Raw genomic sequence first — 11,562 nt, 5'->3', positions numbered from 1 at the left:
ATATCTTCTCTGGAAGTCATTCAGAGCCTGGTATATATGTTAGATGACTTCATTAAACCTCCAAAATGCAAACTACCATGAGCTATTTTCCATCTTGCCTAGCCTGAGAGGTACAAAGGGCCATTCTCCTGACGGTTTCCGCACCTTTAAATCAGTTGAAGAGGACTCTTTTCCTCCTACAGGATTTTCCTAAGCAAATCAACCCAGTGGTTTTCTGGTAAGGAAGCATTTAATGGAGATACAGTACATTTGATCTGTGATGAGATCAAACCTGGCCAGTCGGCCCCTGAGGGGCAGAGCTACCTGCCTCTTCATGTCAGAGATAAAACTGTCTGCTACTGTCTGACTGACTGGCCTCAGTGGCGAGTCGAACCACTTCAGGCCGATCCAAGACAGCAACAGCCTTGTTTTGTCTTAGAAAACAAGCGTCAAGACAAAACCTCAATTTTTTTTCTTCCTTTTTTCTTCACTGGGTAGTGTGGTTTTGAAACTTGGAATAACAGTATTTGACACCTTGACGTCAGTTTCATGTTAACTTGGAAACTGTTTATGTTTTTTTATGCTCTTTGTCCATAAAGTGGCTCAAGAAAATCACAAGCATGTTATTATCGTTTAAGTCTGGGTCATACAAAAAATATCTATGAATAGCTGTCCCCAAGTATGGGAGTATCTGAGGACATCATCTTGAGATATGGGAAAAATTATCACATCTTTCACCATATACGACATTTTATAGACCAAACAACTAATCAATTGAGAAAATAATACACACTTTTAATCTATAATGAAAATAATAATTAGTTGCAGCCCTAGTTGGGACTTTCCATACAGAATGGAACAAAACAATGCAAAATCTTACTCTATGACAGCACTATAATTCATTCTACTTGCAAAATTAGGTTTTAAATGCATATAAAGGAGAAGAAAACAAGTGTCATCTTTAACCGTGACACTACTGAATTATTACTGTAGCTAAATCATTGAATATATGAACATAAATACAGTCTGCATTTAATGTGCCAAAATCTGAATATTCAGCTATTAGACCTCTGACTTGGACCATATTTTACTGATCAAATTGCTCACAAATATGGAGGGACCAGGGACTGCCCCAACATGCACAGGTCTGCTGCTGTTATCATATGGGTTACTGCCACACTTCTCAGCAACAGTGTCAGTGAGGGAGGTGAAAGGTTACTGCTGTTTGTGTTTCTGTGTCAGTGAAATACACAAAGAACGGGTGAGTGTATGAAATCTGGCTGAGTGTGAGAGAAGCATTTGTGTATTTCTGACTGTAAAACAATGGGGTGGTAATAAGCATTCTTTGTCACACATGCATCCACATGTTGATACATGCATCCATCCACACACTTTTTTTTTTTATCCTCTCCCACATTTGTTCTTGTTGGTGAGTCTCAAAGCAGACTGACACAGAATCAGGGAAAGAACATGAGAGGGGCTTCAATGAGGTCTGCAGGTAGGTTATTAGAGGTTCTGCCTCTGATAAAAACAGCCTAGAGATGAACAGCAGAGAAGAAAGAACAAAGAAATGATGGAGAAAAACTGACGAGGAAAAAAGGGGAGCTTATAACTTTCTGCAGAGCTTGAATTGGGGCCCTTTTTGGCAGCGAGCAGTGGAGAAACCGCAGAATGGTGAGTTGAGGGGGGGAGGAGGCGGGGGGGTGGGGGGCGAGCAAAGGACAAGGAAGCAGGAGAGAGAACGGAGAGGAGGGAGAAGAAAAGAAAGAGTGGTGGGGGGGGGGCAGGGGGGTGCAGACGGCAGGTTTTAATCAGCAACAGGCTGTTGGTAATGAGATCACTATCCAACTGCTCTCAGATTGATGTCATGTGAAGCTCCGTGGTGCATAGAGAGGCATGCAGAGGATGACAGGCATGAATGACAAGCTCACTCACTTGCTTGGGCACACACAAACATACAAGCGTGCGTGCAGAAAGGCAAAGACAGAGTTAGACTCGTATTAAGGCTGGCAAATGCCCACGAGCCGATAAACACTGGCACCAGAGCGCACACACGCGGAAAATGCACATACACGAGATACAAAGAACCTTTAATACACCACAACTCCCTGCTTTAATTTTCTTCAGGCAAGAAAAAGAGCTGACACAAATATAATCACACCCACGCATACACCATAAACACGTTTCGGGTCCCAAGGCTCCTTTATGTCTTTTCTGTCTCTCAAACAGCTAAACATGCCTACACACAAAGAACATACTGTACCAGTGGTGCGGGTTGGCTAGACTTGCAGGCAAAAAAATAGGGAGCGAAGCAGGAGAGAAAATGAGGGACTGAAGGAAGAAAGGGAGTAAAAGAGGGAGAGAAAAAAGGGGAAGGAGTGACACACTGGGTAGCAGTTGTCAGTTTGGGGTTATAAAAAACTGAGAAATGAAGGGGCTCTTTCATTCAAGCACAGGCAAAATGTGTGTAAAACATACAAAAAGATACACACATGCAAACACAAACAAGCTGCTAACCTAAAATTAATTTTCAAGTTCCGAAGCCTTATTTGCATATTTTTTGCTTTGAGTGTTTGTGGGCAAGTTGAGAAGGAAAGAAAGAAAAGAGAAAAGAGGTTGGGTGGGGGGACGGGCGGGGGGGTACATGTGCATTCAATGAACAGCGAATACTTTTTCCTATATAAATGTTCCCCAAAATTCAACCATGATGTCACCTTGAACCTGTTGTGAACTCAACTCTGTCAACTACCATTACCGTCTCATTCCCTCTCCATTCCCCACTGCTCCCTCCCGCTTTACCGCATTGACTCTTCATCTCCTTCCACTCTGTCCCCCATCTTGTTCTTGAGCTTCCACCTCTTTATCTTTTGCCATGCAATGTTGTCTGGCTGCATTTTTCTTCTCAACACAAACTGCGTGCGCTCCCCTCCCTCCCAACCCCCCCCAAAAACACAAACTGCTCACAGCCATTTGGAAAGTCTCTGGTATAACAAGGACAGTTTTAATCAGAACAAGCTGGCATATTTTGGCCCAGGACCTGCACTTATGGTAATTCAATCAGAAAGAGAGGGGAAAGAGGGGGAGAGAAAAAGTGTAAAGGGGCACACAGAGGGTAGTAGAGTGTGAGACGGGGAAATAAGAAAAACAGAGGGAGGAAAAAGGAGACAGTGGGCGGATGGGAGGGTGAGGTAGGGGTTGAGTGGTTGAAGGAGTTTGATCCACATGTGGAAATGATTGTCTAATTACAGCAGATATGTAAGTGTTACTGCCTGGAGGACAGATGGTGATTGGAGGGCGCACCGCTACGAAAATGAGATGATTGGATGAGAGAGAAATCAAGACGGGTAATTGGAGGAGGAGAACAAGGATCAGAAGAGTCATGGTGGCTCCTGCATCATCTCCCTATCCTTCCTCTTTAGCCTCACACACAAGAGATCATAATGAATCCTTCAGTGGAGCTGAAGGCCAGGTTCTCCAAATGAGAAATCCACTGAGACTGAAACTAATACTACATTTTAGCGCTCCTCGTCATCTCAAACAGCCAGAAAATTTCAGATGATCAGTGGGACGTTGCCCTTAAATAGCCGACAAAGAGTAAATACCTTCTGTGTCAGTCTTCATGTAAATCTAAGCTAACTAGTTCAACTAACAACGTTATGAGAGTGGCATTGATTTTCTCATCTAACTCTCTGTAAGAAAGCTCATAACTGTATCTAGCAAAATGATGAACTATTCCTTTAAAATGGTGTTTCATGATACTCAAGTTTCCATTACAAGCACTGACATTTCACTTCAACACATGATGACAACTGGAAAATAGTGCAGCAGGAAAATCTATTTTTTTTTCTCTAAACCCTGATGAACCACGTATGCAGTCTGCTACAAACAACAAACAGCTGGCTTCTGTTATTTACACCTTGCAATTGCTTTTCATTGGTCTAATCCATGCTAGTTTCACCAGTGATCGATGACCACCTGAGCACAAATACTGAGCAAATACTGTTGAAAATATACACCTGGTCATATTCTCCAACTTCAGTCAAAACAAGGCTGTGTTTTTCAGCTGAGCTGATAGTAGTCGTCTTATAGCAAGGGCCTTGTTATTCCATAAATACCTATTCAGTCAAAAATATGGGCTTTGGGGGACCCAGTCCCTGAAGTGGGACACAGCTACAGCCTCTCCCTACTTTCAGTGTGTTTTCTGGAGTTGTCCAGTTCCTGTCATATCTCACCTGTCCACTAATTGTCCCCACTGAGTTTCCTTCCCCTGTTGACACAAGACATGATAGGAAATGAGAGGAGAGTGTTGTTTTCTTTTAACCATGATCACAATGTTGTCCTACCCTCAACTGCGTAGTTTTAGTTGCCTATAATTACCTCAACCACGGAGGCTGCAGATGGGGATCAGATGCAGAAAAAAAGTGGTACCGACAGAAACAACAGGATAATGCAAAGATGTCATGGCACTCACAACACAGTGTGACTTTATCTTCATTGGTTTGCAGACTGATTTACTAACATTACACCAAAGGTTATGATGAAGACAGAAGATTTCTGCTTTATATACCCTCAGCAACTCATCAACAAACAACCTTTCCCCTCTCTGTCTCCACTGTGCTAAAACAAAAGTCAATACATTAAACTGCTGGGATAAAGCAGGGATGGAGTTGTCCCCCTCGGGATAATCTGGCACCTCTTCACAAGAGGCCGCCTGTCAACAGATCTCAGCAGATCTTGGCGGTCTACTGCGACGCTGTCTACCTGTCAGAAAATGTAAATTCCCTGTGGAGCAGTGGTTCTCAAACTTTTTCAAGTCAAGGATCCCCAAACTGACACAAATTAGACCAAAGACCCCCATATGATAAAAATTTTGCTTTTAGATGAGAAAATAGTCATACATTCTGTCATTGTGTTACTTATGGATGGAATTACAGTAAAAATAAATTATTCCCCTTTTTGCTGGAGACCCCCTAGAACCCCCTCAAGGACCCCTGGGGGTCCTCGGACCCCACTTTGAGAACCATTGCTCCAGAGGGTAAGCAGGGGCAAGTATCAGACAAATTGTTACTACTATCATAGTACTAAACTGGCTTTGTTTTTGTTTATCAGGAGATGGATATGGTTTCTGAATGTTGCTTATTGTGTCCTCATGACCTGCAGGCCTCGATGCAGATGGCAGCACACTGTTTCCTGGTATTGTAGTTGTTTACTAATGTGTTTGTTCTGTCCATTTTATTCTAACCAGCTGTTCATTAAATTCCCCAAATTTCACTTCAGGCAGCAACAAATTAAGATATGTTTTTGTACACTCACAAACTGCATTTTTTGCTGAACTTCAGCCATTTGCTGCACAAGTCGTCAGTGCTGGGGGACAACATTTTGTTTTGGTTATGAAAATAGGCTGCTCAACACTGCTAAAATAGATAATCATGCATTATTTAGTTTTAATTTATACCAGTTGTTGCCTAGTTTGCTAGTGTTGCTACATGGCTGAATAACAATACAACAGAGCACCATTGTAGTAATTCTACTTATCGGGCATTTTATGCTTATTTTCAGGCACAGTTTCAGAAATGACATGAAATAGAATAAAACTGTTAAAACAACACAACAAACACAACAGAAACAAACATACAATAACACATTGCATATACAAAACCACCTTTTACATACCACTCTACTTTTTTATCATTTTAACATTGCATCTAACATGTTGAGAACATTTCTCATTTAGGATTAATAACATATTACATGGATTATGTTGCAGTTTTATTCACACAAACAAGCCACATAAAAGTTTGAGTTTGTCTCCTTCATGTCAGCATCACTGGACCAAATCATCTGAAATAATATGAAATTATTCCAGAGACATTCTTGGCCCAGAGACTGTTTTTCCACTGTTTTCATTTTATAAACAGACAGCCGCCACTTCTTTTGTCTCTGCACTTTAGCTTCTAATGTTATCAGTCTAATGTATGCATGCAACTGCAAGATGCAAGATGCAAGATTCCCCTCCAAGCTGGTCATGTCTACTGTAAAGCTCAAATGATGAATTTACTGTGGCAGCAACGCTTGCAGACCAGGAACCTTTCTGAGTACATTAGAAGCTGACAACCTGTTTTGGCTTTGTGGTGATGTAGTCTGTATGTGGCAATTCCCAATAGTTTCTTAAATGACAGATTCTGCATTACCATGAATTTATGGTATTCCAGGGGTCCTTCAATACCAGAAGACATCACTCTCCTTCAGGGGCCAGCTCAGCTTCTATATGGCATCATCATTAAAGCCCTGAGCTACAAGGGCCAAGGATTACTACATAACCACATCTATAATATTGGACTGACTGGTATTTCACCACTAATTTGCCTCTACCAGCCTTACCCATTAAGTCACTTTTTCCTGCACTTACACACCAAGTCTGCTGCCTCTGGACTCACTACCAGCCACTGTTTTCAGATTTTAAATTACTTTACTTTTCATATTACCAGCTGTGTTTCTGTCTAGAGGCTGATGTCAGCACTTTAGAGAATTGGTTTTGGAATATAAAATTTAATAACTTATTATATCCTATTAGTTGCTCTCTTGTCTGTGTTTTGGATATACAGTAGGTCGATCGGTCATAAGTTTGGACACACTTTCTCATCCAAGTAAATGGGAAGGTGTGTCCAAACTTTTAACTGGTACTGTATACCTATGTTTTCACTGTCTATCACATTGTTGTAGCCTTTCATTATCGCTTAAACTCACCTCTCCTGGCAGGGGAAACAAATCACCATCCCTGATGGTCCTCATCACTATGGTAACTGTCAAAGTGGAAAAAGCTGCAATACTTGTTCAGCCACAAGATGGGAGTCAGTGGGCTAGTGGCGATGTTTGAACTGTCAAGGAAAAGTAAGAGAAGGCTGAACATGACTGTGCAGTTTGTGGAAACAATGCAAATTGTTATGTGCATATTATATCATTGGCATTTATATTGTCACTCCATGTTTATTTATGCTGTATCTGTCCCATTTGAGTCTGCTATACGGTACACTATCTAAGTACCAGAAGCCATCAAAACAGTAGAGCACTGAAGCATCTCTGTAATGTCAAAAATAACAAAAACACTGGTTCACACTTCAAATCTTTAGGTAAACAAAGTGGAGTCAGAGTGCAAAAGGGCACAATGACATTACACTCCCACATGGAGCGATCACTGAAGACAGCCCAGTCACCTTATTTAGAAGCTATAAACCACGTATAGTTATAGTTATAGGCAAAATTTTACTTTCTTTTGGCAAAATAGGTTTTTTTTGGTTTCTTTTTACATTTACAGAAAAACAAACTCATAACCTCAACTACTCTCCTCAGCATCAGGCACCAGTGTCGGTGATTTTATGTGATCCAGAGAGGGCTTCCAGATTGTATAAAAAAGTTTTATGGGGCTCTTAGTAAAGTATCTTATTTTCTCCAGCTTGATACAGTTTACTGCCTCCTTGATCCAATCTAGGGATTTAGGGGGTGAAACATGCTTCTATTTCATAATAGTAAGGCTAAAAGCCAGCAAGGTAGTGAAAGTCTAGTCATTCAATGGACTAGAAAGATTAATGTCATAAGGAACACCAAAAATCGGCTCATACATGGATTGGGAGTAATTGCTACGCCGTAAGCACTAAACAGTGTTTTAGATATTTTACTCCCATATTCGTATAATTGGGGTAAAGTCAAAGCACATGTTAAAGGACAGCAGGTGAGCCCTTGCATCTGTTACAAGTGTCCTTGTGGTTGGGAAACAATTTGGTAATATGGCAAAATATGACATTTTAAGAAACTGTCAACATACTGTCAATGTAGCTGTCAACATCTGAGTTTGTCATTGAGGAGTTGGTAGGTGATGAAAGCCCCGGGCACAGCTGGATTCATTCTCCCAGCTGTCACTTGCAGCAGTAAAAATGTAGCAATAAGACTCAAACGCCATAAGTGACGCTATGTTTTGACATCCCTCAAACAGACGGCCTCAGCACAATGTGTGCATAAATTACAAACAGAGTTATTGAAGATTGAGTTATCATATTTTTAAAGACCTCCCTATAGAACAGGACTGTGAATGTACTAAATCTATAAGTGTGTGACAGCAGAGGTTTTTTAAGGCCTTACATACCTTTGAATTTACATAAACAACCCACTGAAAATAAGTCCAATTCCTCACATACTTTATCTGTGCTAGCACTGCCATCTTGTGGTAATAGAAGTCCTGTGCTTTATAGCCAAAGCTCTGGGAGGGAAAGGGGAAGGAGTGGAGGTGTTTTCTCTGGCATTATTGTAGCCCAATGAGTTGATAAGCAATTAGTGAGATGTCCCTCAAACCCCACAGATGAACTATGTATCTGCCAAACATGCAACTTCTTCAAAAAAAATCTCCCTTTGCTATTTATCAAAAAGGGACACATTTTCATCGTATGCTAAAATGCAACACCCCAAAAGTCAACAGTCACATCTACATGCTCTAAATAACTCTTCATGTCCAGATGAGCTGATTCTTTGCTGAGTACAATGTCATCAACTGTAGACACGTTTGTCTGTTCCACCACTGCACAATAGCTTGTTTAAACCACAGGGAGGCGCTGTTCAATTACTAATCACATCTACTGTAGGTCTGTCTCAGGTTTGAGGATCTCTCTACTTCAGTGATTCTCAAATTGGGGTCCAGGGTGCCCTGTGTCCCTGGGTCCAGGGTGGTCTGCAGAAATTAGATTTACTCATTTATTTTCATGGAAATTATTCAATTTTAAAAACAGTGGGTGAATTCAGGTATGGGACACAAGGTATTACGAAACATTACAAGAAAATTGCTTTCATATCTTGGCAAGATGTGTGCTATAAACTATTTTTACTTGGCCCTTCAACACACTTAAAGGGTGGAGCAAGCACCAAATGGGAAGCTGAGCGAAAAAACACATGGCATCAACAGCATGTGCCCTTTTGCTTTAATAAGGTCATAAAACAGAATTCATCATCAGTTTCGCCTAAATGTGATGTAAATATGTGGACTGGCTCAAAAGAAATACATGTTTATCAATAATAATATGTTTGTTCTTTTTATATCTAGTCATTTTTAAGTTGTTCCATATTACTTAGTAGTGTAATATACTTAGTAGTGAAGTATGGGACTGTTTCTAAAGGACCAGTGTGTTATGATAATATTAATGATATAATGATGATATCAATAATCCTGCTTTGAGACTGCTAACCAAAATCAGGTCATTCCTTTCATCTGCAGACTTAGAAAAGGTCATCCGTGCTTTTATCTCTTCTAGACTTGATTACTGAAATGCACTTTATTCTGGTATCAGCAGATGTAACATCCAAAGACTGCAGCTGATACAAAACGCTGCTGCCAGGCTTTTAACACGTACTAAGAAAGGCGACCACATTACACCAATCCTTGCTGCCCTTCACTGGTTACCTGTGAGTTTTAGAATTGATTTTAAGATTTTGCTGCTTGTTTTTAAAAGCCTTGAATGGTCAGGCTCCTGCCTATATGTCTGATCTGCTAACTCCTTATGAGTCTGATCGCTGCTCGAGATCCTCCAGCAGGGCCCTACTAATGGTTCCAAAATCTGGTCACTAGAGGCGACCGGGTCTTTGCTGTTCAGGTCCCTCAGCTGTGGGACTCCCTGCCTGGAGATCTAAGACAGGAAAACTTGGTGGGAACTTTTAAATCCCTTCTTAAGACTCACTTTTATCATATGGATTTTTCTTAATTGATGATATTTGTTGTACTATTAAATTTATGGTATCTTGTCTATATCTTTGATTTGGATCTTATTTACTTGCATTATCTGTTTTTATTGTAAAGCACTTTGTAACTTTGTTTTTGAAGGGTGCTGTATAAATAAACTTATTATTATTAATAATATGATATTTCATAAGGAAGCTATTACAGCTGACCTTATGAAACAAAAACAGAAGCCTGTTAAAAGGAAAAACAATGATAAATGGTTTGACCAAGAATACAAGTCCATCAGAAAAGAAAAATAGCAAACGAAAAACATTGCCAACTAAATGTTTAGGTACAATGAAATTAGGAAGAAAAAATTATACCCACATGAAACTTGAAGATATTAATAACACCATTAATCAAAATCAATTCTGCAATATGTGGAACAACTTCAACACAAAGCAACCACAAGCGTTACCCATCCAAAATGGTGACATCTGGAGAACACATTTTGAAAATCTGTACAAAGAAATACCAATAAATCTAATTAATTCAGATCAATGTATTATGAAAGAAAAGCTCTAAACATCAGAAGAAACAATTAAAGACAACCACAACCCCCCTTGATTTCCTAATAACTTGGGAAGAATGGACCACACAGATAAGAAATCTCCAGCCGAGGAAAGTTTGTGGTCCAGACAGCATTAAAAATCGAGTGCTCAAATGCAGCACCCCGGAGATGCAGCGTTTGATATTGTTCAATATCATATTACAGTCAGGATGTTTTCCTGACATCTGGTGCAAAGGGCTCGTTTCCCTCCATTCATAAAAGTGGGGACAAACAGACCTTAGTAACTACCATGGCATCTGTATCAGCAATTGTCTACAGAAGGTAAATTATTCTGTAGTATTCTAAATAAAAGAATACTAGATTTTCTTGACGAACACTTCATCATTAGTAAAATCAAATTGGCTTCCTCCCAAAACACCGTACTGTCTCCTACTGAACAAGGACAACAGCAACAACTGGACATAGTAGAAAAATACTCTAAGAACTGGGCCCTGGCAGTAAATATGAAGAAAACTTATGACATGATTTTTCAAAAACGGCCCAGATGTCAGGAGAACAAATACCAGTTTACCATAAACAATCATATCATTGAACATAGTATGAGTTATTCCTACTGTGGTATAACCATAACAGCATCAGGGAGTTTCAACATGGCAGCGAATGTACTAAATGCAATTAAGAGAAAATGTTATTATATCCAAATTCCAATTAAAATCTGGCTTAAAATATTTTAGAGTGTCATCAAGCCCATTGTGCTGTATCGCAGTGAAGTATGGGGTCCACTCAGTCATCATAGCTATACCTGTTGAGACGAACATCTTGAACAGAATCGTTACATGCAGAATTCTGCAGATACATTTTATACAGAAAAACACCAACAAATGCATGTAGAACAGAATTAGGCAGATACCCACTGATAATTAACACTCAAAAGAGAGCACTTTCATTTTTTAATCAATTTAAATACAGCCCCCTAGACATATCTTCCATTCCAAAGCCCTCCAAATTCAAGAGCTGAGCCCAGACAAGAGTCCCCAATGTCAGGTGGTGCTGAGACTAGGTGACCCTCTCAGATACACTCTGACCAGTCTCACACCAACACTGCTTCCCAAACACCAATCAGAGCAAACCAAATTATAACACAATATAAGGAAACCTATTTGGAACATTGGAAAGAAGAAAGTAAAAGCCAAAGTAGATTAGACTGTTATCTGGCTCTAAGAGGTGATGAACTGGCAGAATATCTCTCTACTGTCAGAGATAGAAAGCAGAGACAGAACCTAACCATGTACAGGCTCAGTCATAAACTGGC

General features: G+C 40.1%; 1 protein-coding gene across 1 annotated transcript in view; it reads right to left on the bottom strand.

The window, feature by feature from the left end:
• LOC137181703 (retinoic acid receptor gamma-A-like) overlaps nt 1-11,562 on the bottom strand; it is a 52,406-nt gene that overhangs the window by 39,130 nt on the left and 1,714 nt on the right. The window contains exon 2 of the mRNA XM_067587586.1: nt 6,727-6,857. The gene's annotated coding sequence lies outside the window, so the exon portion shown is untranslated. The remainder of the gene's footprint in view (nt 1-6,726; nt 6,858-11,562) is intronic.

This window comes from Thunnus thynnus, chromosome 4, assembly GCF_963924715.1.
Source record: "Thunnus thynnus chromosome 4, fThuThy2.1, whole genome shotgun sequence".
NCBI lineage: Eukaryota > Metazoa > Chordata > Actinopteri > Scombriformes > Scombridae > Thunnus > Thunnus thynnus.
Note: the sequence above shows the minus strand (reverse complement) of the source record. Positions and strands in the feature narration are given on the sequence as shown.